The sequence below is a fragment of the Triturus cristatus genome, chromosome 8 (assembly GCF_964204655.1).
Source record: "Triturus cristatus chromosome 8, aTriCri1.1, whole genome shotgun sequence".
NCBI lineage: Eukaryota > Metazoa > Chordata > Amphibia > Caudata > Salamandridae > Triturus > Triturus cristatus.
Window position 1 is genome coordinate 1,273,222,656 of NC_140591.1, and position 21,668 is coordinate 1,273,244,323.

Here is a 21,668-nt window from a genome sequence, read left to right on the forward strand (position 1 = left end):
CAGTGCATTACGGTTGCCACGGGAGTCAGGAGGGTCATTATGAGGGAAGTGGAGGGGGCAGAGTCAGCTCTCCGGTAAATGGAACGCAAGAGGCCGGGACATCTGGAGCTCCAAAGGGTGCTCCTGGATGCCAAAGAGGAAGTAGAGAGGCAAACTGAGAGACTCTGGAGTTTTGACTAAAAAAAATATTTAGAATGCACGCATGCTGAACGAGACCAATCTGGATCGCTCCTGGCATGGCTGACTAATCCGGTGAGCCGGGGTTCTCCACTAGTGGAAATAGAAGATGAGCGGGGGATCAAGCACTTTGCCCAGGGTAAGATCAACAAGGTTTTTTCACGCTATTACACCTCCATTTTATACCAAAACATGTGCATGTGAGGTGACAGCCATGGGGACTACCTGAGTGATCTGCCGCTGACACGCCTGGCTCCTGATATTGCGGAACTGTTAGGGCAGCTATCACGCAGCGGGAGATTTGGGTGCCCATCAAAGGAATGGCGCATAATAAAACGCTGGGCACAGATGGCCCGCCAGCCGAATTTTTTGCAACATTTGTGGAGGAATTGGCAGCCCACCTGGCCTGTGCTGTACCAGAAGGCACGAGAACTGGGGCAGTTACCTGACAGCCCCAGGGAGGCCCTTATGATCCCCATACCTAAACCAGGGAAGGAACCCCCTGACTACATGGCCTACAGACCGTTGTCCATGTTGAACATGGACTATAAAATCTTGATTTAAGATCCTCGCGACATGTTTACTGCCACATATGCCTCATCTTGTCCATCAGATCAGTCTGGATTTATTCCGGGGCGGAACACTGCCACAAACCTCAGACGCCTTTTAGCGGTAATAGACTCTGACGGATACAATAAGCAGCAGTGCTCGCAGTAGACGTAGAGAAGGCACTTGACAGCCTAGAGTGGCAATACTTGTATGCAGTCTTGGCCGGGATGGGCCTGGGAGAGGGATTCCTGAAATGGGTGCAGCTCCTGTATGCAGATGCTACAGCATGGGTGCGCACTGGCAGTCATCTCGCCGAGACTAGGGGTGGAAAGGGGGACGAGACAGGGATGACCCCCTCTCTCCCCTCCTGTTTGCTCTGGCCATGGAGCCGCTGGCGTGTAGAGCCAGGTTTACAGCGGACTAGAGATCTCAACGGGCCGACATTTAATAGCATTGTATGCGGATGATCTTCTGATCTTTTTGCGTGACACTGCGGGTGAACTTCAGGGGGTGCAAGCTATGCTGGCCTCCGGGTTAACTGGCAAAAATCCAGTTTGTTTCCCTTAACCCTGGATGCCCCTCCACCGCTTACCTTGGAACGTCTCCGGCGGGAGCCGAGGTGCCTGCCATACCTGGGTGTTAAAATTTACCATGACGCAGCGGAACTCTTGGAAGGTAATGTAGGCAAAGAAGTGAAGGCGGTGTAAGTGGCAATGGATTTCTGGGGCACACTGCCGCTTTTTGTAGCTGGTAGAGTGGCGGTGCTGAAAATGATAACATTGCCACGCCTCTTATATTATTTCGGGACACTGCCAGTGTGGATCCCACGAGCAATGTTTATAGACTTGGATTCGATGGTCACTTCCTTTTATTTGGGGTGCAGGCAGAGAGTATCACTGTTATTGCGACACCCTACAGCAGTGGGCGAGCTAGCAGTGCCCGACTTTGAGAGCTATTATCTAGCTGCGCAGCTATACTGGCTGATCCAATGGCTAGCAGCAGATCGCAATCCTGACAGAGCGCTGCCCGGACGCACTGGACACTGCCAACCTAGCAAAAATCCTTTTACGAGTCTGTCGCACTGCACCAGCAGACGTACTTGCTACCAAGGTGGTGCTGCGCTGTTGGACCAGATACCTGAGGAAAGTGGGCGGTGTGACTTCCTATTCCCCTGCCATACCACTGACCATGTTGCGGCATCTTCCACAGGGAGAGCACTGGGTAGAAGCAGGGATGAGGGAAATGGGAGACCTTTACAGAGACTCTGCACTATTACCCTTCAAAGACCTGCAGGCTACATATGACATCCCTGATGGTCACTTCCTGAAGCATACAGCCTTGACTCGGAGAATTTGGGCGCATTGGAGGAGCGGGGCATGGAGCCGTGGGCGCTGGCGGGGTGCAGCTATGGGGCGCTCTCAGCGGGAAGACTTAAAACTGTGTCCTGCCTATACAAGGCCATTCAGACAGATGCACGGAGGCTGCCAGAATGACTGAAGCTACAATGGGAAGAAGACCTTGGGAAGGACATACCAGAGAGGGACGGGGAAATTCTGGAACACTTACTAAAAGAGTCCAGGAACGCACGTTTTAAATTAACTATTCTGTACTACATAGAGCATCTAACGCCAGCCCGCATTAGGAGGTACTTCGAAGTGGGAACTGCGACCTGCCTGAGATGTGGGGAGGAGGAAGCTCACATACTCCACCTGTTCTGGGACTGCTTGACCCCCGCCTCCCCCCCCCCCCTGATGCAGACCTTCTGGGGAGACATACAGCAGATAGTGGGCGACCTGATAGATGAAGAGTTGCCGCAGACACCAAAACACTTCCTGTTAGGATGGTTTCCGCACGCAGCCAGGAACAAAGTGACGGGGAAGTTTCAGGACCTTGTTTACGTCCTAGCCAAAAGGGAGATAGCTAGAAACTGGAAAACCCTGAGAGGCCCGCAGATCGCCACTTGGAGAGGAGAACTGGAAAAGTGGGCGGGCGCAGAATGTAGGCTAATACTTGGAGAAGCCAGCGGAGGGATTGGTAAGATGGACAGGGCCAAAGCATGGGCAACTTTTTTAGATGAACTAATAGCATCTGGACGTGAGGACGTCTAAGAGCTGGGCTCCCCTAGGGCAGACGACGTGGCCTTAGTCAATGGACTGGGAGGACACCACACTTAACACATCCGAACTAGGCCAACACCGCACACGGCCGATAAGCTCCACATGTACGGGCAGCTACTGGCACACTGCCCTCGTATTGTTTGTTCAATTGCAACGGGGGGAGACTGTTTTCCTGTTTTACTTATTGAGAAGACTGATTGTACTAATTCATGACGATCAACCGCTCACTTGTCGAGTACGTAATGGACTTGTGCAACATCAAGAAATGTCTGTGATACTAAGAATTAAATGCCAATAAAATATGGTTAAAAAAAAAAGAAGGCATCCAGCATCTTTCGTGCTACTGCCATCCCAAGATGTTCGAACAAAATAAGAAGCAGTTCAACAATATCACCTAACACATAAGTAATACCGGTCTATGCAGTGGAACTACAACGGAAGGATCTTGGACGTTGCAACAGAAAATTATTGAATGCTTAGTATTCATAACTGTTGGAACAAACCATTACATCAGCTGTCTTAGCTCTGCTGAGCTTGTGAGGAGAGACTGTGCCAGGGAACAAGATGGCAAGGGATGAATACAGGCGCGAGTGATGGAAACTGCATCCATTTTATCCAAGATGCCCTTGTCGCATAACTAAATCATGTTTTTTTTATTAACGCACTTACATTCATCATATTAAACCTGTATCACTTGTAATCATGTTAACGTACCATTTGTGTATTGGATACAACATACAAATTATTTCTGTTCATTGCACAAACATATAAGTTTAGAAAAACCCTTCCACACCACTTTCCCACATCCAGTACCTCAAATAGTTGGGAAAAGGCCTAGACCTCTGTGCACATGCCCAGATTGGTGCCAGGGCCAAAAAGGTCTGGATACAAGGTATACATGGAGTCAGGCACTCTGGGCAGGGAAACACGCCTGTGTATACTCTCATCTCAACAGTTGCACTGCTGGAGGCTGTATAGGAACCATGGTTGACCCAGGATTTGTGTATGCATACATTGAAATTGTTAAGAGGAAGATTCTGAGAAAAAAATCGGACTGTATTTCCCCCAATTACGGGGCAATTTTAGGGGGAAGACTGCTAAAATAAAGCTGTCTTTTAAAAAAAAATATCCTATCTTCTGCCTGAATTGGATCTGTCGGCGTGTATGGGTGAAGCTTGCACTGTCTGTAGAAGTTCTCTGTGAGTGATATCCGTATGGCAATTTGCATAGCTGGCAAAAGGCCCAATATCATGTGACACCTTAAGTTAGTCACACATTTTTAATTAAGAGCGCTGCGCTTGCTGCAATATTTTTAGTGTTAAAGGAAAATCTAAATGCAACTTGCTCTAAGCTTAAAAAAGGCGATATTTGTCACATGATTCTCTGGCCCACAGCAGTGCTTTAAATGGGCCGGTGCTTACTAGTACGGAGTATGGGCACTTCTTACCCACATCCCAGAGTACCCGAATTTGTCGGTTACCAAGGAGAGTACCAGTACTCGTTGTGTCCGGACGGCATTTGAGTCAGAAATAGTCGTCATGTGAGCATGCATTGCATTTCTACGCTGCAGTGTATGCTCGCATGATGGCAGTTCACACCAGTAGCGACGATCCAGACAGAGAAACGTGTGACGTCACCTGCCACATAACTGTATGGTGAGAAGGCCTTTAAAAAGCGCAATTTGCTCTGGCTTTTCTTTTCTTAATTGCCAGTGCAGTAGGGTGGAAAACAAAGCCATCTAAGTCCACCGACGAGGCAGAGAAGAGCACCTGCCAGATGCAGGTTTGCCAACAGCGCCAGCCGGATTGAGGACCCAGTGAGCAGGAACATCTTCAACAAGGACTCCACTATCCAGTGCCATCAAGGGATTCCCAGCAACTGGAGACTGACCATCCAGGACTAGATTGATGCAGCACCTGGACACTTCCCACGTGGCACACACAACATTCCTCCTGCAGATCAAGAAATTCTCTGGCTGTATTGGGAAACTAAGCTTGCCAGTCAGTTCTTCATGGCCTGACATGGTTGCTAACTTTTTCAGGACCATGACTGATTTTTTTTTTGTTTTTTTTTGTTTTCTTTCTTTTCCCTTTTCCTCAGTCCAGTTATTTTGTGATTTGAATTGTGTGACTTGTAGTCCTGCTTTATAATGGAATAAACAAGACTACAAGTCCCATAATTCAAAGATTTAAACCGAGCAGCACGTCACCCCTGGACCTTAGAAACGTGACACGCTAGTGTGTGTAGGTTCCCTGTAAAGTGCGTGCGTCTTTCACCCAGCGCTCGGGGTCTCCCTGGGAACTTGCACTCCATGAAGCAAGTTAACAGCTGCTTCTTCTCAATTAAAAGTAAAAGCACCTGCAGTGGTAAAGGTTTTTTTTCCGGAGGTAGGGCAGCGCAGAAGGGTTGAAGCAAGGAAGCATTGGGAAAGCTTTCATCAGTGGCCTCATTAAGGTAGTGCTAAAGGGCCTCTTGGGAATAGTGAGGTTTCTATCTGCCAGCAGCGGGCCTTCCTAAATCAACTGGCTACAACTTACTGCATGCACAGGAGAGTTGTAGTGATCAGAGTAAGCCATGGTCAGTGTCGGCAGGGGCAGTGGCGTAGTTACCATTGGTGCAGTTGCACCAGAGCCCTGAGGGGCCCACTGAACTCTGATAATCGGTGCACTTATTAACCAAACTGCATTCAAAAGGCCATTTTACTTGTTCACACAGGGTTCCATGGCTTCCTTTCTACAGTTCTGGGGAGGGGAAAGGCTGTCTTTGTCCTGTTTTTTGCGCATTTCAGCTTCACTTTATCAGCAGAGAGATCATTCAGCATGGAGATTATTTGGGCTAGGGCCTGCTCAGACCGTGTTCTTACTTCTCCAGTGTTCTCTCTTTTCTTGATGCTTAGAAACAGAGCCTTCTAGATGGGTGTCTCGCTGCTTTATTTTTGTACTTTTTAAAGTGCCCACTAAGGTTTCTACTTGGTGTTTAAATAGCAACTTCACAGTTAAAAAGTGACAAAGCATGTTATAGCTCCGTAATTTAAAAGTGCAAAATACCAGCCATCAGCACATACATTTGTTGTATTCTACTGATAAAGGCAGCCACAGATCTTCTAAGCTGTACTTGTGCCCTTCTCTACAGACCTGTATATATCTGTAAAATCTTTTATACAATGTATTATTAATGTGTGCAATTGCATAGAGTTCTTGGAGGCTAAAAATACTTTATTTAATAATGAGATTTCACTGATATGACTGATCGTGACTGTTTAGCTGAAGCCCCTGCCCTTCTATCATTGCAAAGACACATATACAAGATAGCAAAGCAGTTTATTCTGCTGCTGTGGCAAAACAGTTATAAAGTATTTGAACCAGTCTGTCACTGTACTGCAAAAGCTACCTTTCTTTTGTTTAATTATCTTGGCGTGTTATGGTCTCAAGCTATCAAGTGTCAGGCTTGATTAGCTTATCCATTTATGTGTTTTTAAAACTTTCCATTCCGATAGACTGACTTATTTCCTGTTATAAATATAGAACTACAGCTGGCAAAGTTAAAACTGCAGCTCAATGTATATGGCTCTCAGGAAAAAGTAGTGGTAGAGAGAGGATATATTTCACTGTCAACCACTATCTTAGTTTGGTAATACTGGCCAGTAGACGGTGGCCTGGAACCCTAAACACTGGCTGGCCCATGATGCTTTCCTTCATTCCCTTATATTCTCTTCACTGTCCCCACTTGGGTACTCTCTACTCACTCTTGCACTCTAATAGATCCAACTACTAATACTCTCCTCCTTTTCCCTTAGTATTATCCATCGCATTGTCTCAAGTGCTTTCTGCCCTTCACTCTCTTGTCCATCACCAAAGGTTAAGCTCCATTTTTCAAGTTTTCTGCCACATCGGTCAGATATTTTGCACCCCATGCAGGTAACTTCAATCCATGTCCCGTACCATCAACTCCCACTACAGATACCTTCAACTCTACTACAGATACCTTCAACTCCTTACACTATCCTTTAATTCCCTCAGGTACTCTTCTCCAGTATAATGCCTCCTCTCATTTAAACTTCTCAATTACCTGAGTCTGAAACTTTCAAGTGCCAGCCATCCTACATAAGTACTTCTTTAAGGCGTGGCCATGAGAAACACCCAAATGTGAACATCCCAAAATATACCTCGATAACTTGGCTACAGAATTAATGAGTCGGTAACTGTGTTATGTCTCAATGTCATAAGGCAATGTATTTCCAAGGTAAAGGCTCCTCTACACACCAAAAATACAGTAGATCCAGTGAAGACCCAACCAATAATTAAATTCTAAATCCGCGGAATACGTTTAAAAGATTTAGGACAGAAATTCAGATGTTACGATAGTCAGCCATAAAGGCTATCAGTAAATGGAGTATTACAGGATTGTGCAAAGTGTGAAGTATTCAAAGTCCCAAATGAGCAGTAAAATCAAAAACCTGCATTATCCGTAGTAGAATTTCAAAGTCTTTTTCCTAACCCCTGAGGGACTCTTATCATAAAACAGAATGGAAAGTGCAGATTCATCATGGTTCTTAGCCAATCAGAGCACAGTTTTATTAAATGTCACATTGCCTTCGTGCTTAAACGCTATACCACTACATGAATATTGATTCTGGCCACTCTAGCCAATGTCAAGTGGCGAGGTCATGGCAAACTAGTTGCATGAACAACCACTAACTATTAGAAATGAATAGGGCACGGTGAACTTTTTTTTTTTTTTTTTTCTTCTTTTCTCATCGAGAACTGCAGGAACAGTGTCAATGGAAATAAACATATATGACTCTGCTGGAGTGTGTGCTGCTGAAGGAACAGATTTTGAGAAAGATGGTGACTGGGCCTGAATTGAGGCCTAGTTGTCAAAAGTTGGAAAATCCACTTCTACACGTCTTAGGAAATTTGCTTCAAATGCAGTAGCACTATGTTGGTGTTCATATGTATATTTGAGAGTAAATGCACATTGTTAATGTGCAAAAATATAAACGCACAGCCTTAAAGGTCCACTTTGTTCCTCTTCAACAGAGCTTCTATGACCTGTACCTCTGTGTAAAAATCCATATCTGGCAGTGTCTCCAAACAGATAATTTGCAGTCTCTCCAGCCTCCAATCAAAATTTTGGGTTTACAGATGGCAAAAGTTTTGATAACTTACATGCAAGTGTTTGCGCTACGTAGCCTTGGCTGTAGTGCACAGAGACCCTTCATTGCTACACACACACGGGGGGGGGGGGGGGGGAGTACATTGGTGTCAGTCCTGTTCCCGCCCTGACTGTACTGAAAGTGGGGAAAACATTTATATTTTAAACACTTGGTAATTGTCAACCAAGACAAACGTGACTGCAAATCTGTTAATTTACTCGTGTCTCTATTTGATGCTGCTTGGATTAGGTAGCACTTAATCAATATTTTGCATAATTTGCAGATTTTAAACCAGAATACTTTCTACCTCAAACAAATCAAAAGTTTCCAATAACACTTCTATACAAATTGCTGCACAGTGGCAGGGCATTTGTAAAGGTTAATTGGTCACCTTTCAGCTACTGACTGCAGCATTTATGTATTCAACTAGTAAGGTGATGTGAAACCGTTACCCAGACAGTTACAGTAAAACTGCCATAAACTGTGCTGCATTATACTGTAGTTGCCTTTTCTTGATGCGTAATTGTCTTTTTTGATGCATAATTGTCTTTTCTTGATGCAAAACCTGCTGCGTTATTTGGTCCTCCCCAATCTAATAACGCTAGTGGTTCTCATAAAGAACCACCACATCTGTAAGTAACCAGGAATGCTCTGCTAATGCTGTACCATATTATAGTAACAGGCTAATTCCTCTTCCTGTAAAACCAGTCTCCACAGTTAATGTTTTGTTTGAAGTACTGGTGCTGTGGAAGGTAGCACAGCACACTCGCTGTCTGTGAAATAGATCTCTGTGCAGATCAAGACTTAGTTATGAGAAGCTATATCATCCTTCAAAGCAAGCCTTCTGCTATGACGAATTATGTGATCCTAGCAAATTAACTCTTCTCTTTAACTCACTTGAATTACGGACGGGACTGCCTGTGGGAATATTTCAGAATTTGCTTCAGTGTGCAGTTTTTCAATACAAATTCATCAAAGAGTGCAAGATTTCACCTTGACGAATCACTTTACATCATCTGAGCCTCACCATTTATTGTCATTGCAGATCAAAGCAACATTTATTATTTTATATGTTTCAGTTTCTCTGTCTGGCTTCGTAAGACATTGTGAACCGGGAGAGGTTGTCTGTGTCAGACATTAGGTTGCTACAGATCCAAATTCAGTCAGTGTGGTGAAAATTAGTTTGCTGAAGTGGTTGCAAAACAATAGTGCCTCTCAAGATGCTAAAAGGAAGCAAATGGAGCCTAAGTGTTCTGATGACATTGATTGCATCTGAAGGTGGTAATATTAATTATCATGCAAGGGATTATATTACTGTGGACGCTACTGTGCTTCATTCTAGTGAGAGTTTGTCCTGTTTGCCAAACAAAACACTGCACTACATCTGCTTCAATGAGTTCAAAGAGGGGGACAGCCTGGACTGTTGGAATATTGAGCATATGCAATATTTCTGCAGAGAACACAGCTGGCTAATTATTGGGAAAAATTTAGGTTGCTCAACATGTTCATCGCTAAAACTGGGTGTAAATAAACCCCAAGCCTTAAGACTTGCACAAGAATGGCCCGATTGCAATGTAACTCATTATGGAAAGCAAAATGTAAGCAGCAGATTCCTCTATGGAAACAAATCGGAGAGTATACATTTTCAACAGCTCATGTCACTGTAGAAAAAATTGCACAAGAGTCCCAGAGACGGAGCATGGAAAACCTTGCAGAACAGGAAACAATTTGGCATGTTTTGTGCAACATACAAAATAGGGACACATGGATTGCCACTTGTAGAAATGTCACTGGATGTTGATGTCCAACAACGGAGCTAATTGAATATGGGCCATGTCATTCATATAAACAATTCATGTGTTGACATTTTAGACCATATAGCCTCAGGCTTGAGGAAAAAACTTTCAAAGGACATATTTGGGGGGGGGGGGGGGGGGGGACTTAAAATATGCTTGTTAATAGGCAAATTAACCACCTTAGATTGTGATGTGCGTACTTATATTCTTTTTTTTTTTTTTACTTTAATTTGATGGCACCACAGCTAATGATATCAGCATGGCTTTCATGAGTACTTTCTTCGAAAAAAATTACATTTTCTTGACCTGTGATGGTGCATCGGTTATGCTTGGCAAGCAGGCTGGAGTTGAAGCACAGCTTCAGATTTGCTATCTAGCTTTATTTGTGTGGCACTGTAGCAATCATCAGTTGGAGCTAACTGTGGGAGATGTGAAATACATTTCAGTCCTAAATCACTTTCAGATTTTCTTTGACAAACTATATTCTTTGTACCAATCTCTCCTAAAAATCTGAGGCAGTGTGCAAAGGAAATTGAGCAGCGTTTCCTTGTAATTGTACGGATTGTTTCCATTCACTGGGTTGCTTCCAGTGAAAGGAGTGTAAAGGCTGTCTGGCAGAACTTTTCTTCACTACACCAGCATTTCTCAAAAGCTCCTGTTGAACAAAAAGGTGATGCCAGAGAGAGCAAAATATGCCGGCTATTGATTATATACTGACCTCTTGTTCATTTTTAAAGAATGTTGATGTTGTGTTGGATTCTCTAGCAGAATTGCCTTTCTCGCCAGCTTCTGCGCAATGATGCAACTCTTCCAGATGCTGACAAATTGTTGACCAGGGCTGTCAGGGTCTTTGAATCGATGGTTAACACCTCTGGTCCATACACTGGAGAAGCGTGCAGCAGCCTTTCATTCAGGGGTGTAGACCTGCACAAAAAGCATTTTTCCAATGATAAATGCAGCACAGTTCTACATGAGCTTAGTCGAAAATTTTAAAACGAGAGTTTGACCACATAATCTTCCCATGCCGGCACTAAAATGGCACACTCCGAAAGCCGACAACATAAAATTGTTTACGCAGCACATAACGCTGCTTAATCCTGAAAACTGGCCAGAAGACATGAATAGTCAATATGGTGACAAGAACGTGAGACAACTGTGTCCAATATTGAGTAAATGTTGTGAATAGTATCAGGATTTAGAGAGTACAAGGTCAAACCTGCCTACATACCTCTCAATTTTATGCCATTGATGAAAGCTGTTGAAACCATTGCTGTGTCCACCGGTTTATGCGAAAGAAGTTTTAGCTGTATGATCTGGTCACAGCAGAGAAATTCTCTTCCCATAAATTATCTGTCAACCCTTCTGTTTTTTAAATGTGTAGGCCCACCCATTCCAAGGTTTGAACCACTACCATATGTTAAAACATGGCTGCAACTAGGATGGTGGTCAGCTGATGAGACCGCTTGTCGTTCACGCAGCCAGGGGAAAGAAAAGTCCCCCTTCAAATCTATGTGGGCACTTTTTTTGCTGTCTGTTGTTAACAATCACTGCTGATCGTTTTGTAACATTTATTGACAATTTTCAAGCTGTCAAATGCAGTCCTGTCACTTTTTTTGGTGAGTTTCAGTACTTTAGCTCCTTGTGCTTTCTGAATATGTTGGGGTTCTTTTGTTCTTTTTTTAAAATATATTTAATCAACTGTCCTGTTAGATGAATAAACTTTATAGTTTTTTTTTGCAATTGATCGTATTGGACTGAATTCCAGATTGTACTTTTATTAGACCAGTGCGTCTGACAAAAAGGGCAACCTGATAGTTACCGGCTCAACAATCTGTCAACTAGTATTGGTTAGTAGAAAATCATTGTTTACTTTTCTTCTATAAGCTGATACCATGCCTGTGAGCTACTTAGTTACCTGATGCCATTAGACTTTGCCATACCACTGCATCACTTAGCAGACCATCTGGAGGAAGCAGTTAGCAGATGGCCTTGAAAAAGTAGTGCTGAAAGGTGAATTCTGAGGTGCTTTCTACTGCAGCCTGGTTGCGTTGGTTGAAATGATAAAATATTTGTAACAACAAATGCAACTTCCTTACTTTGTATAAAGTAAGGCATTTTGCAGGTTTTATTCAAAGCAGCCCAAATCGCCCTGCTAAAAAAAAATAACCGCCCCATATGATCTCTCAAACTATCTCTTACTAAACAGCCATGTCTAAGGAAAGTCTAAAAGAAATGTGTGGTAGAACAGGTATAGTTTTCTTTTTTTTCACTGTTCCCACACTACCTAAGACTACCACCCACACACCACGCATTATCTTTTATATCCCGTTACCGGACCCATCCACCCTAATATTCTGCAGGTCCAATGGCATCTTTCTCCATGCTGCCAGGTCATCTTCCAAGTGCTGATCACGTTTCACATGCTTCATTCAAACTTCCTCCGCCCATTCAAAAATAATTCTGCAACCACTCTGTATATCTGGACGGATGCTCGCACATCCGTTTGATAGCAATTTGCTGCTTAGCCAATACTAATCCCAGCATCATGAATTTGCGGCTAAATGTCTTCTTCGACAAGGCAGGGATTAGACCCAGCAGTATCTCACGTGGGGTAGGTACACTGTACTTCCCATCTCGCTGCCCCATTTAAACTTTGCAAGACTTCACTCCAGTAAGACAGTATAAGAGAGCAACTCCACACCAAATGTGCAAATTCCGCCTCCGGAGTTCCACAGCGTGGTCATCTGCCAGATAGAGTGGGGTAAACGACCTGGGAGAAAGGTACGCCTTGTGTATATAGTTATATTGTATGAGATTAAAGCGTGCATTTGAGCTTGCGGTGCGTGCCCCCCATATGTAATTTTCCCAATCTCGCGTACATAACATTTGACCAAGAGCCTCCTCCAATCTGCCATGTATCCCAGGGACAATCCCCGGTAGGCCCTCTTGGAGTGCACGATATAAATGTGTTACGAGTCTGCGACTTCCAATCGTGTCCAACAGTCTGGTCAGCGCCTGTAAAGGAAATGGTCTGTCAGGAAAACAGGGCCACGTCTCACGGGCCGTAGCAGATATTTTGGTGTACTGCCCGATACTTAAGGCAAATGAGTCTGCAGCATATTCACGCATGATAAACTAGCGACTTCACCACCTTCATGACCTTCACCGTCTTCAAAACCCAGATCGGCATATTACATGTGTACGGTGTGCGACAAAGCACCCACCCACCCGCTCCCATATGAGACTCACCTGTCCGATCAGAAACTGCTTCATTGCCGGTACTAGTGTACCGCACATAAGCAGCTCTGAAGCATATGGTCCCCATGTGAGCTGCTCAGTAGCCTCTCCCCCGCCCCCCCCCCCCCCCCCCGCAGTTGTCGTCCTCATCGAGCCGAAGGACCGGAATATTAAAGGTGGCCCGCCAAGTATTAAAGTTCCACATGGGTAAGTTCAATGCCTCCACACCCACACCGGTTTATGCGTGGCTAGTCCTATCCGCTTCCTTTTTGTGGCCTGCAGGAGATCTATTATCTAACTCCTTAAAGTATCTCCTAGGGATCTCATGGGGCGTGCCTTGCAAGATGTATAAACACTGTGGCAACACCACCATTTTACCCAATGAAGCCCTACCCATGAGCTGGTGGTCTCTCCAGAACCGTACTAAAGCACACCGGCCATCAGGAAGTTCTTCTTTCCATGGGCAATGCTTCTAACCAAATAATGTACTCCCTCTGCACCTCACAGTAATCCAATCATGAGCCCTACTGCTCAAACTACCCCCTGTTCTCCTTGAAATTGGTGATCTTCTCCCATGTGGTAGACACTAAGGGTGGGTCTGTCACTTCGACGTGCAGTTGCCATAGCGGCACCGCAATGCATGTACGGCCCCTTGCCAGGTAGACTAGGAGTGGGGATTGATCAGAGATATATATGTATTGCGCTAGATAGGTAGCCTCCTGAAATTGTTGAGCGAGCCCAGGGGTAACAAAACATTTGTCCAATCTGCTATATGTCACCATCGCTGGAGTATAGCAGAACAGTCTGGACACTGGGTGTCTTTTTCTCCACACATCCAGAAGGCCAAGGCCCTGCTTCACTTCTCTTAGCTGTCCAGTCATATGGGGTTTCATGTTCTCCTGGGGGACTCATGATCTAGCATCCCAATCACCCGCCAGTATCCTTTCAGTCATCAGAAAGAAGGGAAGCGTGCAAGTTGACATTTGGAGCATATACATTTAAAAAGCATACCTCCAGTGCATCCGGGACTACAGACAAAATAAATCATTCTCTGGATTCAGCACATGACCCCTATGTTGAAAAGGCACCCCAGGAGCCACCCAGATCATGACACCCCACGCATAGCCCTAGTACAACGTTGCATAGACCTGTCCCCTCCACCTTATGTGCATGCTTGGAACAATATCTCCCCATACATGCGTTTCCTGCAAGAAGCCCTGAGTTGAGTCATGAGCAGAGGGAGGTTCCCTAAGCCATGAGTCGCATGGATAGGCCTGAAGCTGCTCCCCGGGGCCGAATCTGCAGTCCCGTCAGCCCATGCGTCTTCCAGGCCATGGTCTCTTCCCCAAAGTCTCCGGAAGCGAAAGATGGAAGGGCGGGGCTCACCAAGCAAGCAAGCAGCGTCCAGTGGCACCTACCAGGCTTAACGATAGCGGGGACAGCCCCCTCAGTGGCACGTGGCCCTTCCGTGTATTGGGTCTGAGATCTTCTGTTGCGGACGGCCGGTTCAGCAGTCGCTAGTGTGAGTGCACTCCCCAAGTCCTGTCTCGGGTGCCCAGGTGGTTGCAAGCGTGATGCAGTGCGGTCTCCCGCCCCAGGCTCCAACAGCGGCATTAGGCTTGGAAGGTGCCTCCGGTGGGTCTGATGTGAAATGGGCAGCTCCTCCGGTATGCAGCTGAGCTGGAAATGGAGCTGGACCGGTCTCAATGCTGGCTGGCTCGTTGGCAGCCAGATATTGTGCTGATAATTATGGGCACTGTAGTGGAGCCTCACTAGAGTGAGTCTGCCATCTTGGCTGAGCAAGCCTTGCCTCCAAAACAGGTATAGCCTCCTACCAATCTGCTATCCACAGGAGATGCAGCACAGCAACTGCAATATTAAACCGCCTTGATGACTTGCATAACGCATTGAATGATATTGGTGCTAGCCTCCTTACCGTTCTCGATTTAACAGCAGCCTTTAATACCCTTGACAATATTGTTCTCTTCCAGTTTCTTGATAGCTGTATGTGCTTCATCGGAAAGGTTCTTGGTTGCTTGATCTGATTCCTCACCATCTGAAAACCGTGGGTTACCTTAAAACAAAACCAGTAATTTGTGGAGCCCCTTAGAGTTCAGTATATGCGCCGGTTTCATTCCATTTGTACGTGGAGCTAATGAGAAATCTCATGGAAGAGATTGGTGTTAAGATCCACCAGTGTACTGATGAGGCACAGATCTACTGAAAAGCAAACTCCTGCCACAATCTTCTCACTCTGGAAAAAATTGCAATAGTGGATGACATTGAATCTTCTCAGCCTTAATCCAGAGAATAGTGAATTCTGCGAAGATGCCAAGAATGCAAATTCAAACATGAAGTGCCTCGGTCTTCTATCAAATGAAGTAAAGTACTTTGCCCTCTTGATCAGTCGCTCCCTATCTGTGTCATCACAGCTCGACCACACTGTACAGTCATCCAAATCTACACTAATATCCTGAAAAAAATAAAATCTGCACGAGCTGATTGTCATAATTCATTAACTCTAGTAATAGCTGGTTTGATTATGATAATGCCACAGTTCTGAGAACCCCAAAGTTCGCACACACGCTACTTTGTGCTATTCTGCATTCATTGGCAAAATTGGTGTCTAGCAACATAGTATTTGATCCATTTGCTTCAGTACTGAAAGAACTCCATTAGCTGATGTTGGAATCCTGTTTAAACTGCTCTCCATAACTTTCAAAGGCATTTAATTGGCCCAAACCCTTACTTGCGATCTACCCTAAAGATCTCACTAGGGAATGAACACTGAACAATCAAGTATACTCCAGCCGAAAAACTGAGGACACATGAGGCCTTTTACCATTCCTTCTCCAGAGCAGCCCCAGCCCTTTCAAATTTCTTCTCAGCTGAAATAAGAGGTCAAGAAAATTTGTACACATTTCTCAAAAAATAAAAACGTTTCTATTTAAATACCACTTGGTTTGGTAATTCATGAGCTCCTAGACTTTCTTTCTGGTCTTTCCACTTGAATCAGTGTAGCGAGCAAGGGGAGGGATCATTACTGTTCGTACACTTACCCCCTCTTCCTTACCCTCCGAATTTGTTTGTTTCCCCTGCTACTAGAGGCTTTAATTCCTATGTGATCACCACAGATTTCCTAAATATGCTGACTGTTATTGAGCTTTTACAAATGTGTTCAGTCCTTAATTGCTGACTCTGAAGTGAGCACCCCCATGGCTTGTTTCAATACATCTTGGTTCACTTTGCACTGTCACTTCTGGGCAGAGTAGAGCTATAGAAAAATGTAAAATACATTTGGTTCGAACAGATTGCCTTACGATCTTGAAGATGTGTGCTGCATGAGCTCTTTCATTAGAGCAAACAAAATAATTAAGGATGCTATGGCACACAATATATAAATGAATATGAATGTACTGTAATATCTTGGGAGCTATGACTGGCTGCTTTCTAAAAATTTCAAATACAAGATCCTTCAGCATACTATGCCCACAATCGTTATGATCAACACGCTTGCATGAAGCTCACCTGCTTGACAAAGTGACGCCCCAACCTGGCTGCCTAATCCGCGGTGGCCAAGAGGTGAGCGGGGACTGCTGGTATACCTGTGATCATCTTGTTGTGTAACATGTTTTTTGGGGATCTGTGAGGCCAGACCCTTGGCTCCTTCAACTGCTGACTGACTTGAAACCCACCACCCTCCAAACTCCTCTCGTCCCCCAAAAACACAGCATGATCTAATTGTTTTCTATTTACCATTCTTGGGCTCCTCTCTTGACTGTAGCATAGTTCCTGCTCAGGTGTGGACCTCATGCTCTTATGGAAGCAGAGCAGTTGCACCTTTGCCAGTTGTGAATGCTACAGTCAACTGACTTTTGGCTTGCCTGGTATATTAATTCTGTTCTACCTCTGCAAGGGTAGTGAACACAGATCCATAAACACTTAAGTGTAGGTGACCTGGCTAGTAGCCGGATACAGTGGTAGACCTGCCTTTTCTTTACCTTGGGCATGTAGCTCATTCTGTTCAATCGTCCAGGGCAAAGCAAAGGTGTTGAAGCAGACACCAAGTGCTTTTGACCACAAGAGAACGAACAGCTGCGAAAAGGGAGCCAGCCCTGGACTCTGACTCACAAATTGAACAATGCATTGATTTTCAGTGTGGATAGGATATATAATCTCTTTTGGATGTACAAAGAAGTTTGCACCACCGTGGGTGAAATAAGCTCCCTGACGATCATTTGGATTGCATGATGGGTAGATGAGACATACAAGCAATTCATATTGATATGACTTGGGGGAGAATGTCTGATACAGATTGTTATTCTAATGCTCAGTATGAAAGTGCTGCAGATGAAAATGTCCCTTATGTGAACCAGGCTAAAAACCAAGATCTCTTGGCCAAATCTAACCCAACAATTTTAGTTTTGTGGGAGTCCCAGTATCGACTATACGGAAAACCTCTGTGGAAGATAGTCTTATGTGCCCTTTTGATAAAGCTAAGTGTTCGGTCTTCTTTGTCATTGAAAGAGCGCATTGCACCCTGACCCTTAGATTGGTTCCTGGTCCAACTGTCGGGCCCATCATTGTACACTTTTTGATCTAAAGTGATTGGGATATGACACTTTGCCTCTAAAACAACGTGAATTGTTTTTCCACAATGATGGCCATCTCTCCAGATTTCACTGTAGCTGTCCAGGAGGCAAAAATAATCTTCCCAGGAGCAAAGAATCTATTGCGACTGGACTGTGCGTAACGACCTCCTCAGCAGCACTCTGGCATTCCTGAAGAGCATCCTACATGCTGCTCATCTCTTGAAGGGCTTGAAGTGTGACCATATACTTCTAGCTTCCTCAGGTGGGCAGCACCACATGCAAAGCCACATGACTGCCAGATTGGAAATGAAGTGCAAAAAAGCAAAGAACCTGAAGGCGGACCTTCTCATACTGTACACCTAACTTGGAGCAACATCCCCATTGACATCAGAACTGCTCTGACCCTTCAGATTCTTTCAGAATTTTAAGAAGACATCTGTACAAGTAGCATTACTCCTTCATCAACTCACACAATACAGTCTAACTTATTATCTGCCTCGTTATAAATGATCCTATATTTTTCGCGTAGACCCTCTCCGCCTTTTCTTTGCTCCATTGCTTCCCAGCATAGGTCACATTTCCCAAATCCTGCTGTATATGTACATGCATACAGACAGTGCTGTAGTCGGTGAGGACATTCTGGCAAAAGCTATTCATAACTTTGCTTGAATGGATACTTTGTCAAAGTTAGCATCCCGAACCTTAGCTGGTAAGCCTTTTCTCCAAAGGCGTCACCAGGATTTTAACTGCAGAGAAAAGTCCGATAGTGGGAATGGAGCTGGAAAATGACTTGGCAGAAAGATGTCAGAGGCAATAATGTGCTTCTTCTGAAGTATTTACCTAACTGAAGGAAGCCTAGGTTCTTGCACAAGACCGCAGATTTAGTTTCCCCCACTTACACTTAAAAAGGCTATAGTAGCCCAGGATAAGGCCATTAGGGTTTTAAATTGCAGTAGCTGAGCAGTCGTGTGTTGCATTTGCACCCAGTGATGCGACCAGCTTCTTCATCATATCAACACTAGGCCCTCTTTGTGTTTTGTGTGTCACAGGTCCACTAGGATCCAAATGTTTGATTCTGTCTACCACAACTGTTTTTGAAAATCTGCCTGAATGAGCACACAATCTTTTATGCGCTTGGAGGGTAGACAGACCATTTTTTCATTCATTAATACACATAGCAAATGCATACTGACAAAGGGACAGCATAAAAGAGCATCAAGCCTGTTGAGTATGTCTATTTACCTCTAGCAGCACACGAGGATCCTATTATAGTCTCCAGCATTCTTTGTGGTTTTTGCTCAACTGTTATTTCCACTTCCGAGTATTTAAAATGTATATACTGCTGCTTTCAATTTTCATAGCGACCATTTTTATCCTTAACATTATGCTTTCATGTTTTTAAATGCCTTGGCAGTAAATCCCCTTTCTTTTCTGAATTAGTTCTTGGGTTCCTGTTCTATACGCTGTTGCACTGTGTGTGGTGGGTGACCCTGTGAAAGCGAGCAGGGGGGCTACAGGAAGGACCAACTATGGGAAAAGCTAGCGAGCTCAGTCCCCACTATATCCCCCCGTCGCTGTCCATATCTAAAGTCTTAGTAGTTCCAGACAATCTTACCTCTGTCTCTGGGGAAATCATTGCTTCATCAACAAATCTATACCCCTCTCTACTGACTTTTTGCTTCTAGACCGTGGCCTTTTTCACCGGTGGTAGAAAACCAGTTTTGTGAGGGAATGCTTGCGCTGCCTCTGTCTGCAATGCTTTTAATGTGCACTGCTCCTTAGGCAAAGCCTTAACTGGAAAGAGATGGAAATCATGTAGGAAATCTTCATATTCTTTCGTATTTCATATTGTTTCATTTGCAAGCATATTCCTTGTTTTCATCGCCAAGTAAGCTACACGCAGAGTATAAAGAGAAATGCCTCTCCATCCACTCAACTTCTGCAGCCTAAGATGCCGTTGTAGCACAGCGCAGGGCAGCCCATCAAATGCTAGTTTCTTCGTCCACACATTAGACCGGTTCCCAAATGGCTACCATCACAATATACTCCAAGTGTTGAAGTTGGCTAGGCTGAGATTCTCCTTATCAAGCCGATATACTGAGGCTGTGCCTTTGTTTTTAGTTTCTGAACATTGCTACTATCTAGCATTTTAAGTCTCTCGCACAAAACATTTGAGCTGTCCGTTATCGAAGACCTGTTGTAGGCAATACCAATACGTAAAGCGGGTTTCATGTTAGCCCATTCCTTACCATTGGTTGGATGGTTGGTCAATGTCACTTACTTGGTTCTTATTCACTGGCTTTCCGTCCTCTTGTTAGACCCTCCCCTGAAGCATAGCCTCGTTATCATCCTTTTGAATGGGTTGCTTGTATTCTTCCGCTGCCTACATTTAGGAAACTACTTTCTCCTTTTCAGCATCCTATGAGAGTTGTTTGTTTTCTTGCTCTGCCTGGCTGCGTACTTTTACTCCCTGAAATCCATCCCCGCTCTGTGTTGCTCACCCCTTCCCCCATTCATCCATTGCTTCCACACCCCTCCCGGCTCCTCCACTGTTCCGCGCTCCACTGCTCCGGTGTGACTAATCACCCTAGCCCAACCCACTTGTTGCTCCTCAGTCGCTCCGTCTTGGAGTCTGTTTGTTGAAGTGCACAGAATGAGCAGCTTGGTATCAGGCCATTTCTTTCACTTTTATATGGTTTTGTGCACTTTTTTTATATGTTTTTATTCACTGCAATATTGGGGTCTGCCATCTTGGATTAGTAAATTAAAAGGGAAAAATGGTTGCTGCTTTTCAACGTGCATGTCTGTTGTGTTGACTGTCCACATACCCACCCCCCCCTCGGGTGTGACTCGGCTGAACTGACCCCTGTGATTATACGACAGCACAAGTGCGCATGACGTTTCCTCCCCTCACCCCCGTCTGCTTTTGTTTTTGATAGCTGCACCCGCTGCTCTTAATAGGTGTACTCCTAAGCAGCCGCCCTAGCTTAGATATGTTCCGAACCACATGTTGCCTGTGAGTTAACTGAAATCGCATAATTTTGTGTTTACTGCTTTGGTTGGTGTGAAAATGTTGAGCCACAGATAGTTTGCTATTTTATTAGATAATCACGTAGTGGATAGCATATATAGACCTGCATATAACGTCCGAAATGGCTATTATTTCTTCTGTTGTCTATTATCAGCAACCTATACAACCTGGTTCCTCAACAAGTGTCACATATGTAAATGTCACTGTACTGTTCTGTATAACGCAACTGACAGATTGTATTATGAATAACCTGTGAAAAACCCATAAAGATGTTTTTTTTTTTTTAAAGTGCATGTCTGACGCATGTGCATTTTTGTCATCTTGCTTTGGCTTTTTGGAGGAGGGTAGGAGTTGGCGCTGTTCATAAGGGCAAACAAGTGGTTTTTTGTTGTTGTTTTCTCTCCCTCCAAAACAAAACATTGTCAGCACCATTGGCAAAGCTAAAGATGAGGTCACATCTTTGAAGGAGAGACTGCCATTTCCTATGTTTGTTAATGACTGTGCTGAAAGTTAAGCTGCGTCTGACTAGCAGGCTAAAGTGTTGCACCCTCTCAATAACGAATTAGCCTTCAGTGTTAAAAATGCTGTGCCCTACTCTAGAAGTAGTATAAAGTCCGTAACATTGGTTTTCTGTAATTTTTCCAGTATCTTGATACATTTCTTTTTTATAAGATCAAAGCATTTTCAAGTTCTGGCACATGCATAAAGAAAATGCTGAATGACTGGCAAAGCAGGTCTAACAATCCTTCTTATTAAAGGACGTTTTATTGTTGAGGTAGCAGCCCAAATAAAGCAAGATATTCACGACATATAATAAAGCACATTATGGCACCAATATGCAAAGGAAAGAAGGCAAATTTCCAAATAATTTTCTTAAGTTACATTAAAGTAAACATGGTACGAGAACTGTGCCTCAGTACATTAGATGAGGTTAAAACAAGAAAATATACCATAGTTTAGAAATAGGGAAACAAATGGAAGGGTTGGTAGTATGCGAAAGCAAGATGCAGGAAG

General features: G+C 44.3%; 1 protein-coding gene across 3 annotated transcripts in view; it reads left to right on the forward strand.

Annotated features, from left to right (window-relative positions):
• Positions 1 to 21,668, forward strand: part of GPR161 (G protein-coupled receptor 161) — a 108,543-nt gene that overhangs the window by 18,349 nt on the left and 68,526 nt on the right. The gene's annotated exons all lie outside the window — the stretch shown is intronic.